A 12,591-nucleotide genomic window follows, 5' to 3' on the forward strand; every position below is an offset into this window, starting at 1 on the left:
AAAATGCTGTGAACAGAAAGGCATTTGACCAATTCTCATGCCATTATAGACAAGACTGAATGATAATACAATCAGGTGTGTTCATATTTGGTTGAATAACTGTAGCCCAGGAGTATTAATTGATTAATTCCCCTATAAGTGCTCAAAGACTCTCGTTGGTCCTACCTTTAACAAAGCTCTTATCAAGTATTTGGACAAAGAGAGGCATCACATGTATTAAGATCTGAGAATGACATTGAGCTAGATAATTTAATTGGTGATCAAACTGAAAGAACTGAAAGATATACATAAGTTGAAATAATGGGTCACAACTAACAAGAAAAATAATGGAGATAGATATAAAGTCCTTTTAAGACCAAGAAACACATGTGCAAGGATACAAAATGAGTGATATCTGAACAAGTTTATTTAAAACAAACAAAAAACTCAGGGTCTAGGTGCTTCAAGGTCAAAAGAAACCTACTCACTGCTGCAAGCCCAAGGTGCAGTGGGAGGCAGCAGTCACTGCAGATGCTGTCCAGAACAAAGGAGGCGAAGACTCCCCTCTGCTGTGACTATAACCTCCAGCTTGTGGTGGTGGGCTTCAGAGGGCCTTCGCAAATTTGGCAGTGGCAGCCTCTAGAGTAGAATTTTAAAAGGGAGGGTTTTACTTTTATATACCTTGACTTAATGCATATTTAGCATTTATTATTTTGCATTTAAAAACAAAGAAAGAAAAAATCTGAAGCATAACATGTTAGTTGAGGATGTAGAATTTGGAGTCAGATGGAGTGTTCAAATTTCTATTTAGCTACTTAGCTGTGGGAGCTGGGGCAGGTCATATCATTTCTTCGGCCCTTGGTCTTCTCATCCCAAACACTGGGAAGATAGTGGCACCATAAATTTCCCTCAAGAGTTTATCTAAAAGACATGTCTAAAGCACCTGGCACATAATCGACACTCTCACTCCAACCATAATCAGAGAAGGACCTGGACTAAGGGTCTGGAAAAGGGAAGAGAGATCCTGAGAAGGAAACAATAACTGCTTGAGAGGTTGAAGTATTTGAAAGGTTATTATGGGGAAGGAAAATAACTTTGTTTTTGGTATTGCTCCAACAGGCATAATTGAAATCAACAGGTAGAAATTCTTGTGGTGGAAATGCCTTTCCACTCATCACAAGGAAGAATGTCTCAACTCAGGCCACTCATAAAAAGTGGTGAGTGCCCCATGGCTGGAGGTTTTACAGTGGAGGTTGTACAACCACCTGCCAGAGATGATATTCAAGGAGGTCTTACCCTGGGAGTCTGGTTAGCTTGGTGTTCTGAAACTGGATTGATCATCAGAAACATAAGGAGAGCTTTTCCAAATGCAAGTTCCATGGCCACACGCAGTCCTAATGAATCAGAATGGCTGTGGGGGCAAAAAGAATATAGATTTTCTAAAAGTTCACCAAGAGACTGATGAAAAACCAGGCTTGGAAACCACCAGGTTATAACCTTTCTGTTTCCTTGAGTTTAAGAATGTACAATTTGACATATGCTGTGCTGAATTTTGAACAGTAAGGTAAAGTCAACTAGGACCAGGGTGTCTTTGAAGGAAACAGGAAAGGAGAAAGAGTGTGAATAAGTGAGTTACCCTATCCCTGCGACAACCCAGGCATGACCAGGGTACAAAGACTCCTTGTCCAGGCAACGATATGAACCCATGGGGACCCTGCTGCCCTCTGATAAGGGAACACTTGGATATATGTCAACTTTCTGCAAACCACCAGCATAAATTTTCTTTAAAACCAAAGTCACAAATAATCCCCCCCCAATAGAAGCATATGACTTATTTTGTTTTCACGCAAGCTCAGTCTTAGATAAAACAGGAGACAGAGAGAGCGATGTCAAGATGTTACAGCCAAAGAAGGAAGCAGAGGAGAGGTGCAGCCTTTGTTACTTTTTAATTGGAAAAAGATCTTATTTCAGACAGCAAGACATTTAAGAAATGCCATTAATTGTTTGTTGCTGTCACCAATGAGAAAAAGGTGAACAGGTAGGAAGCAGACTTCTAAAATTAGCTATCTTTAAAAGTTGAGGAGTCCTTACTTCTAGCAGAGGCAGGTTACTGTATTAAATACTACAACGTATGAGTTAACAATGACTTCTGTAGTCCTCTTAACTGGTTAACCTCTTAGTTCTAATAAGATACTGATTTATTGTCAGGGCACAATTTCCTAACCTTTGTGCAGAGGACACTTAAGGAATCTAAGAATGCAAATATGCACCAAATAGGTGTGGCCGGATAAATTGGTCTCAAGCATATTTTTTATTGCTGTTTTTGAAATTTACGTAGACACTGAAATTAAAATACATATTTAAAAAGCATTACTGAATTCACAGCAGCTTTTCATCGGCACAAACTGTCCCAATCAATGGGTACCAAAGTACAAGTAGTATCATCTGGGCATGCACGAACCTTTTCCTGCTGGAAAGAGTGAAAGCTAAGCTCAATAGCTTAGGAAGAGCCTATTTGGGTTCTTTTTGCTCCCATGCACACTACAAATAGCTTTTCCTTAATTCATACTGAGCTGGCTCTTCAGGAGCAGACAGGAAACGAGACGGGAGTGCAGGGAGAGACTGGGAGAAAAGAGCAATGATTTAGCTGCTCTTCTCGTTGTGTGGGAGAGGTCGACTTCCCACCTATGGAAATCTTCATACATTTTTTTCCTGCAAACAGAGTCCTCTGGGGCTGCCAACATCAGTGAAATAAAGGGTAATTTAGTTTATCTTGAAAACAAAACAACCCCAAACCCACTGCTATTATCAAAACTGAAGAATTACTGGGAGGAGGGATTCCCTGAATTATTCATTGCCCTCAAGCAGTTTACAAAATAGTAGGGATGCCACCAAAAAAGAAATGGGGAAAAAATTTTATGCATGCTCAAAAGTTGGACACAGTAATTTATTAGTTTATATTAAATTAAATTATGTACAATTTGTAAACTTTTTTTAAATGATGAAATTCGGTACTGTCAAATTGTTGAAAATGTACACCCACATCCTGCTGGTAGCAGTGTAAATTGGTACAATCCTTTACCAAAGCAATTTGATACTGCATTCAAGAACCTTAAAATGTTCACACCCCTTGATCCAGTAACTTAAAGGAAATTTATTTTAAGAAAATAAGTCAAGGCCGGGAGCAGGGGCTCATGTCTGTAATCCCAGTACTTTGGGAGGCTGAGGTGGGAGGATCACGAGGTCAGGAATTCGAGACCAGCCTGACCAACACGGTGAAATCCATCTTTACTAAAAATACAAAAATTAGCTGGGCGTGGTGGCAGGTGCCTGTAATCCCAGCTACTCGGGAGGCTGAGGCAAGAGAATCATTTGAACCCAGGAGGCGGAGGTCGCAGTGAGACAAGATCGTGGCATTGCACTCCAGCCTGGGCGACAGGGCAAGACTCTGTCTCAAAAAAAAAAAAAAAAAAAAGAAAAGAAAAGAAAAGAAGTCAAAGGAAATTAAAAGTTATATGCAGAAATATTTTTATTATGTACAATTTCTAATATTGAAAACTTAGAAGAAGTCAAAAGGCTTAATAGAGGAATATCAAAATAAATTATAGTAAGGCTATTCAATGAATGAAATGAAATACTCTTTAGTCATTAAAATGTCAATAATGAACTATAGAAACATGACAAATGCTGAAGATAGTGAGTGAAAAGAAAATGCAGAGTATAAAATTATATCTACGCTTTAATTGTAGTTGAATAAAAATATATTCCTTATATTACCGAAGAATAAGGACTCACCAGAAACACAGAAAAATCCAAACTATTTTATTTATGATTCAAAATTGTAGGTGAGTTTTATCTGTTTTTGTCTTAGAGTATATCTACATCATTATAAAGCTTGGTGCATAAAAAACATCTGAACATGAGTGCAAAAAGGGTTATTATTAGGCTCACCTGTTATCACTAACTCCTGATCCAAACGTCTCTCTCCCTGGCTTATGAAGTTATTCTTCAACTTACCCTCAGGTGAAGGGAGAAAACTGAACTTACAGTACGAGATACAGCAGTACTAGGACTTTCATGCAAATAAGACTATTTCTCCTTTCCGGCCTAGAATGAGATGGAAAGAATGGAATGATGACTAAACAGGGTCTGACACTGGTAAAGCTGGGAAATTGGCTGCCTCATGTGTGCCTTCCAAAAACCCTCTGAAATGGTGTTCTTCACTTAGGAGAAAACATACCCAGAAGGGTTATGTGGTTTGCCCAAGGACACACAGCTAGTTGGTAACGGAGCCAGTTTTCAAATCCTGGGCAGATCTGATTCTGAAAGCCGCCTCATTCTGCTCTACATCCCTTCCCAAGCAAGTATGGGAGAAGATGAAGACACATTGTTCATGATATGGGTCAAGTCAGTTTGTACCAAGGTCATTAACTCATTTGGCCCTTGAAGTTTCAGGCCACTGTTTGAAATCCTGATGGTATGTTAAACTCATCCGGGGATGTATTGAAAATTTTTTTGATGCCTGGGCCTTACCTGCAGAGATTTTGATTTAATTGGTCAAGGATAGGATATAAAACTCTCCAAGGATAGGCTGGCTCAATCAGGGCTGAAAACCACTGGTTTAGGCCCTTTGCATTTCCAACCTCTATCCTATAAACCTTTCAATTGGTCCCATAATGGGAGTTAAAACAACACTCCATTCACTCTTCTAAAAATTGTTTGATTGTGATAAAATAGGCATTACATAAAACTAACTTTTCTTTTTTTTTTTCTTTTTTTTGAGACAGAGTCTCACTCTGTCACCCAGGCTGGAGTACAGTGGCACAATCTCAGCTCATTGCAATCTCCGCCTTCCAGATTCAAGTGATTCTCCTGCCTCAGCTCCTGAGTAGCTGGGACTGCAGGCATGTGCCACCACGCCCAGCTAATTTTTGTATTTTTAGTAGAGACGGGGTTTCACCATGTTGGTCAGGCTGGTCTTGAACTCCTGACCTCAGGTGATTCACCTGCCTCAGCCTCCCAAAGTGCTGGGATTACAAGTGTGAGCCACCGTGCCCAGCCAAAACTGACCATTTTAAAGTGTACAATTCAGTGGTACTAAGTACATTCACAATGTTGTGCAACTATCACCACCAACTGGTTCCAGAACTTTTTTTTAATCACAATGGGAAAAACCCAGTGACTAGTCACTCCCCATTCTTCTGCTTCCCTCAGTTCCTGGCAACCACTAATCTGCTTTCTGTCTCTGTGAATTTGCGTATTCTGGTCATATGATATAATCATACAATATGTGGCCTTTTGTTGATGGCTTCTTTAGGTGAGGATATTTTTTTTTTCCAACCTGAAGCAGAATGGATAGCATAATGTTTTCAATTTTCATCTAGTTGTCAGTGTATTAAAACTTCATTCCTTTTTATGGGTGAATAATATTCCATTGTATGGATATAACACAATTTGTTTATTCATTCATCAGTTGATGGACATTTAAGTGGTTTCCACATTTGACTTCCATTCACTCTTCTCTCAGATCTGAGGTTCCTCAGGACACACCTTTACAGAAAGAACTAGAGAAGAAGAGTTTTATAAGCTAACAATGGGACTGTAGAGTGAATCTGTGATTCTGAAACTGTGATCTCCCAACCAGCAGCACCCACATTACTTGGGGACTTGTTACAAACGCAAATCCTTAGGCCCCACCACAGACCTACTGAAGGCACAAACTCTGGGGATGGGGCCCAGCACTCTGTGTTTTCATAGCCCTCCAGGTGACTCAGGCTGAAGTTTGAGAACTACTGGTATTGGCCGGGCACAGTAGCTCACACCTGTAATCCCAGCACTTTAGGAGGTGGAGGCGGGAGGATCACCTGAGGTCAGGAGTTTGAGACCAGCCTGGCCAACATGGTAAAACCTTGTCTCTACTAAAAATACAAAATTAGCCAGGCGTGGTGGCACATGCCTGTAATCCCAGCTACTCGGGAGGCTGAGGCAGGAGAATCGCTTGAACCTGGGAGGCAGAGGTCGTGGTGAGCTGAGATCACGCCATTGCACTCCAGCCTGGGCAACAAGAGTGAAACTCCATCTCAAAAAAAAAAAAAAAAAAAAAAAAAAGAACCACTGGCATAGCAACACTAGCCTGAGGCTCCAGCTCAAGGCGTTTCTGTGGCTTTCTCTCAGGTTGACTCCGCCCACACTGCAAACCAAGCACCTCCAGAGCAGAGCAGTGTCCAGCCCTGGGCAACCTCCCTGGTAGTACAGTCATAATACTCTCATCTGCAGGATCCAGGATGTTAGTGTCACTGAATTCAGCTGGTGCATGAGACGAGGTTGACACGACACCCTCAAGTGATCACAGCTCTCTGTAATAAACAAACACATGTTGTAAGAAAATAGTCTTAATTACAGAGCTGCATCCTAGCAGTTTACATTGTTGAGTGTCTTACACTCAGAGAACCGCAATCAACTTGTTCACTTCAGAATTGCTACCAGAAGACAATTGGCAGGGTCTCCATTGTCTGGTTTCTGCTTCTCCTTCTGGCCTGGTGAAGATCCTGCTGTTCCCCACCAGCCTGGATTACTCCTACTCACTCCTCCAAGCCAGTGGGTCATGTGCCAGGCCACCTCCCTGCCTTTGCTTAAGTGGTTTCTCCTCCCTGTGATACCCTCCTACTCTCTCCCCGCTCATCACATCCTCCATCCCTCATACTCAATCCACCTTCACCCCTCTCGTGAGAGCCCCATGGGGCCATCCCTGCTATCAGCCATCTCCTCTTCCTTGCCCTTATTTTTGGTACCACCATTCTTTGCTTGATCATACTATTTGGGCATCTCTTGTTTGGGGTCATTTTTGTTATATTGTTATTTGGTCCTTACTTTTTTAGACTTAATTCCTGACTATCAACTATTCTGTAAGCTTCAATACACATATTGTAGCAGTGGGGGAATGCTATTTAAAGCCATGACTGTGGCCACTTTCACATAATAGGACATACATTCTCTTATAGGGAATACATAATACCATGAGCCTTGATGGGACTTGTAGGTGAGAAACGCAAGCTCTGGGTATAGCCTAGGAAGTAACAAAAATGAAGAACAAGCTGTATTGTGCTCTGGTGGGAAGTAACCCGAATTTGGGGATTGCAGGAAGCCGTTAGTTGAGTAGACAGCTGTCCCTGGAGAAGAGCAAAGCCCAAGAAGGTAATGGCAAGGAAAGGCCTTAAGGGGACGTGGTGAGTGGTTTGGCTAAAGGGCAGGACATTAGGCCTTCTGCGATTGCCCCTATGATGCTGTGCTCCAGTTCCTCGGCATTCAGCCAAATGCAGCCTAAGGCAGAAAGGATAGAGAAACTGGGGCCCTGTATAGCAGGGTGACATGGCAGGGAAAGGGCAGTCACTGCCAGGATGCTGGCAATCCTGGACCAGGAGACTGAGTTCTCAGAGACAGTCTCAGGACATATTGAGGAGGACTCGGCTCTCACAGAAGAGGAATGGGACTCTGCTCGTTAATCTGGGTACACAGGAAGAGGAGCCCAGAAGACTGGATGGCTTAAAGTCCTGCTGTGTCAGAATTATAAGTATGCAATGTCTACCACGCAGAAATAGCACAATACTGTATTTGCCTTTCTGGAAAATTCTGCTGGGATGGTGGTTATGGGGTGAAGACTTTGGAAGTGTTTTTTGTCTGATAGTTTGAGGGTCCAATGTATTAGGCAAAATCACAATAAAAGTGATGTGCATTAAGTATCCTATGGGTATCATATATAAAATATATATTACATTTATATATATATACACCAGCCTCCCTTTCTCCCCTCCAGGCCCCAGAAGCAATATCAGGACTGCTGGGGTTTAGGGAGCACCTCAAGCACAGCTCTGCACCCTGAACCATGCCACTAGTTACTCCAGATGAGTTATGTCATCCCATGTGGTCCTCAGGGTACTTCCTGCGTGAAGTGCTGGATGTGCAGATGTCTCCACATGTCCCTGGAGGAGGTAGCAAAGAAGACCCAGGCTCTGGAGTCTCCTGCTTACACTGGAATTCAGGACGCCTTCCTCTTTCCCTGCCTCAGTCTCCTTTTTATAAGAATATTAATACTAAAACCCCCTCCGAGGAAGATGGTTGAAGGTACCAGTTAAGAGCACAGAGCTACATGATCACAGTTTGAATCCAGGCTCTGACACTAGCTGAATATAACCCGAAGCAAGTGATTTAACCTTTCTGAGCCCACATCTAACCTTTCTGTAAAATGTAGGTAATGGTAATTACTACTTCAGAAGAGTATGAAAGAATAAAATTGGTTGAGGTATACAAAATAATTTAAACTATGCCTGGCACATAGTAGGCACCGTTTTATGTGTTGGCTGTTACTGTTATTATACATGCAAAATGCTTCTAGTGACCATCAATTGATGTTAGCTATTATCTGCGCCCCCGTCATCCCCAACCCTCCCCCACCAGTTATGAACACAACTGCAAGTAGCACCCTGGGAAATGTTGGTCTTGTCCAGTATATGCAAAGGGCAGGAATTCCGTGAGTAGCTCTTTGCATGAGAAACTGAATCCTCCCAGCCTTTCCATCCTTGCTGAAGCAAGAAGGGAGGAAGAGAGTGAGTACAAACCATCTTAGATGCAGCTGAGCTGTGTTTCTCAGCTCCTTAAGACAAAGAGAACCTCATCCTTTAAATTTCAAATAAAATAAATTCCCAAGCTTAACTCTAAGCTGCATGTAGACAAATTAGCTCTGAGGCCTAATCACTGATGATATGTTTCTTAAGTGAATTCACATGAACAAATAGGAAACATTCTTCTTCCTTTTCTAAGTAACAGCCTGGGAACAAGAAGTTGACAGAAGCAGGGATGAGCCTGTGTGTGCACGTGGAGCCTGGAGCTCCCAGGGAGAGGCCAACACTCCCCTTCCCCTCTGCCCACTCTTTATAGCTGTTTTTCTGCTCTTTGCCCTCCTGAATCATTTTATCTTACTGTCATGTTTTCAGACACTGAAAAAAACTACCTTGGCAAATTCGAGAGGAAGTCAGAAATAGACTCAGAGGCGTTTATTAAGAAGCATTTCTAAAGGGAGAAAAACAAATTACAGAAGCAGAAGCTGGGGTTGAGCAAGAAGAGATCTGGAGGTTTCAGGTAAAGAAACAAGCATGATAGATTAAAAACACAAATAGGAGACAGGACCTGAGAATCACGAAGTATTACATTTATAACTCAACCTTCATTAAATGTTCACTGCATCGAGCATAATGCATCCCATTTAATCTCTGGAGGAAAAGGGGTAGCTACAATGATGTTTATCTTTTTATAGACGAGGAAACTAAAGTATATAGAGGTTTAGGGATTTGCTGGCTTACGACTGTGCCCCTTGTGAATCAGGAAAGATTGGAGAAGATTCAGAAAAGATCCAAAAAAATAAAGAAGGGATCTAAAACCCAAGATTTTTGGCCAGGCATGGTAGCTCACACTGGTAATTCCAGCACTTTGGGAGGCCGAGACAGGCAGATCACTGAGGTCAGGAGTTCAAGACCAGCCATGGCCAAAATCATGAAACCTGTCTTTATGAAAAAAACAGAAAAATTAGCTGGGCGTGGTAGTGCGCACGTGTAGTCCCAGCTACTCAGGAGGCTGAAGCAGGACAGTCACTTGAACCTGAGAGGCGGAGGTTGCAATGGACCAAGATAGCACCACTGCACTCCAGCCTGGGTGACAGAGTAAGACTCCATCTCAAAAATCAATAAATACAATACAATAAAATTCAAGACTTTAATGAAGAGTTCTGTTAAAAGTCCTAGAATTGTTTAGCACAGTGCAAAAAGAACTGAGGATGGGAGGGGTAACAAAAGACTTTATTCCCTAGTCTCCCTGGCGACTACCCTGTGTGCCAGCCAATAAGCTGTAAGCAAAGGATTATGTGGTACTTCCAATGAGTCTCTTTAAAAGAGAAGAGGCAAAGCTTTCTTCTGCCCCTTCCTCCTGCCTAGAATGCAGATGTAATGGCTGGAACTCTAGCAGTCATTTTGGACCTTGAGGTGACCTTGAGAAAAGGAGCCATACCTTAGGACGTGGAGCATCAAGTTAAATGTTTGGGTCCATGACATATTGGAGCCACATACCATCCCTGGACTGCCTATCTCTGGATTTCTTTTATATGGAGGAGAAATATACTTCTATCTTGTCATAGCCACTACTACAGCACACAGAGTAAACTTAATCCTAACAGATGGACCCAGACTTCTGCTGACAACCATCTTGCAACAACAAAGGAAGCTAGACTTGGAATAAAGCTGATACCACAGTAGCAGAGCAGAAACAAAAAACCCAGGTATTTCCATATGTCATGAAACTGCTGGGTCAAGCTTCTCCTGAAGCTGACATTTTCATGAGACTTTCCAGTTACATGAACCAATAGATTCACTTTACTTTTTAAACTAGTTTGTGTTGGCAGTTTTGCTACTTGCAACTGAAAGCATCATAGTTGACATGGCATTTCATTTATAATGAAAGCAGTATAAACAGAAGTATATTTAAGTGCATCTAGGCTTTCCTTAGAGTGGAGTCATCAAATGCATACATAAGATCTGAATGATTTTTTAAAATTACAACTATGCACCACGTAACGTTTCAATCAGTGATAGGCCACGTAGACAACAGTGGTCCTATAAGATTATAATACCATATTTTTACTGTACCATTTCTATGTTTACATGTTTAGATACATAAATATTTCACATTATGTTACAGTTGCTACAGTATTCAGTACAGTAATATGCTATACAGATTTGTATCCTAGGTGGGTAGTAGGCACCTAGGTTCGTGTAGGTACACTCTATGATGTTTGCTCAATGATGGAATCACCTAATGACACATTTCTCAGAACATATCTCCATTGTTAAGTGACATTACTGTACTTAAGATTCATTAAGTCCCTAGTATGTGCCAGGTATTTGACACAAATTATCACTCATCTAGGCAACAGTACTGAATGGCTGAAATTGTTATTCCCATTTTACAAATGAAGAAACTGAGGCGTGGGGGGTTACATAAGTTGCCCAAGGTGATACAACTAGTAAAGACACAGCTAGCAGTAAAACCCATGCCTGCAGAGGTCCTACAGACACAATCTTTGCATTACACAGAACCCTGGCCACAGCTATCTCCTAGTCCTAATGTTCTGCAAGTCCTGCTTTTTAAACTCTGCTTTCGTTTTGGTTTTTGTTTGTTTTTTGGGTTGTTTTTTAGACAGAGTCTTGCTCTATCGTCCAGGCTGGAGTGTAGTGGTATGATCTCAGCTCACTGCAACTTCCACCACCAGGTACAAGTGACTCTCATGCCTCAGCCTCCCAAGTAACTGGGATTACAGGTGCACACCACCATGCCTGGCTAATTTTTGTATTTTCAGTAGAGACAGGTTTCACCATGTTGGTCAGGCTGGTCTTAAACTCCTGACCTCAAGTGATCCACCTGCCTCAGTCTCCCAAAGTGCTGGCATTACAGGTGTGAGCCACTGTGCCTAGCTTGTTTTGGGTTTTTTTGTTTTGTTTTTTGCATTTTTTGTAGAGATAGGGTGTCGCTACAATGCCCAGGCTGGTGTCAAACCCCTCCCACTTTAGCCTCTCAAAGTGCTGGGATTACAGGTGGGAGCCACTGCGTCCAGCCTTAAGTTTTGCTTTTGGAAACCCTGCAGCTTGGCCAGTTTGGAAGAACATTTGTATCAGTCTCACCAAACAAATGGACCTGCAGTTGGGTGACACAGCATATGTTCATGGTCAAAGACACAAATGTCCCCTCTTTCTTGCCCACACCTGCTCTCTCTCAGAGCTCTTTGGCTCTCTCTGAGGAATGGCTCATTTGGGTACCTTGACTGTTTCTTCCTCTTTGAGATGGTACACACTGTCGAGGACACACATATTAGATATTGGATCCGGCCCACGTTCGTCTTAACAAATTATGCTGTCTCACTAGTGTTTGTTCTTCTACTGCTGGGCTAAATGGTTGAATTCCACTTTCATTTAAGATTTAAGGCTAGACGTTATACTCAAAAATCATTCCTGGCCTTTATTGATTAGCACTGATATAGTGCATCAAAACTGAAGATATTTGACACACAAGTCACACTGGGTTTTCAGGGCCTGTTTTTCATCTATGAATAAGCACACTGAAAGAGTTTTGTTTAATATTATTGAAGTTGAAGCATGTCATGTCCATTTACTGATATGTAATTCATTATAAGCAAATGTTGACTCTAAATGTGAAGTCACATGAAGTGTACTCCCTGTGATTCTATGCTATTTAGAAATGATCCCTTCTGTGGCCTGGAGTGGTGGCTCACGCCTGTAATCCCAGCACTTGGGGAGGCTGAGGCGGGCGGATCACAACGTCAGGAGATCAAGACCATCCTGGCTAACACAGTGAGATCCCATCTCTACTAAAAAATACAAAAAATCAGCTGGGTGTGGTGGCGGGCACCTGTAGTCTCAGCTACTCGGGAGGCTGAGACAGGAGAATGGCGTGAACCTGGGAGGCGGAGCTTGCAGTGAGCCGAGATCACACTGCTGCACTCCAGTCTGGGCGACAGAGTGAGACTCCATCTCAAAAAAAAAAAGAAATGAT

At 42.1% G+C, this 12,591-nt stretch overlaps 1 long non-coding RNA gene across 4 annotated transcripts in view; it reads right to left on the minus strand.

Annotated features, from left to right (window-relative positions):
- Window positions 1-230: 230 nt before the first annotated feature.
- Window positions 231-12,591, minus strand: part of LOC112422964 (uncharacterized) — a 37,475-nt gene continuing 25,114 nt past the window's right edge. For all 4 annotated transcript variants that reach the window (XR_011622049.1, XR_011622048.1, XR_011622046.1 and 1 more), the window contains 2 exons: window positions 1,276-6,335; window positions 231-618 (listed from right to left, as the gene is read on the minus strand). This is a non-coding gene — a long non-coding RNA (uncharacterized lncRNA). The remainder of the gene's footprint in view (window positions 619-1,275; window positions 6,336-12,591) is intronic.

This window comes from Macaca nemestrina, chromosome 4 (genome assembly GCF_043159975.1).
Source record: "Macaca nemestrina isolate mMacNem1 chromosome 4, mMacNem.hap1, whole genome shotgun sequence".
Lineage (NCBI taxonomy): Eukaryota > Metazoa > Chordata > Mammalia > Primates > Cercopithecidae > Macaca > Macaca nemestrina.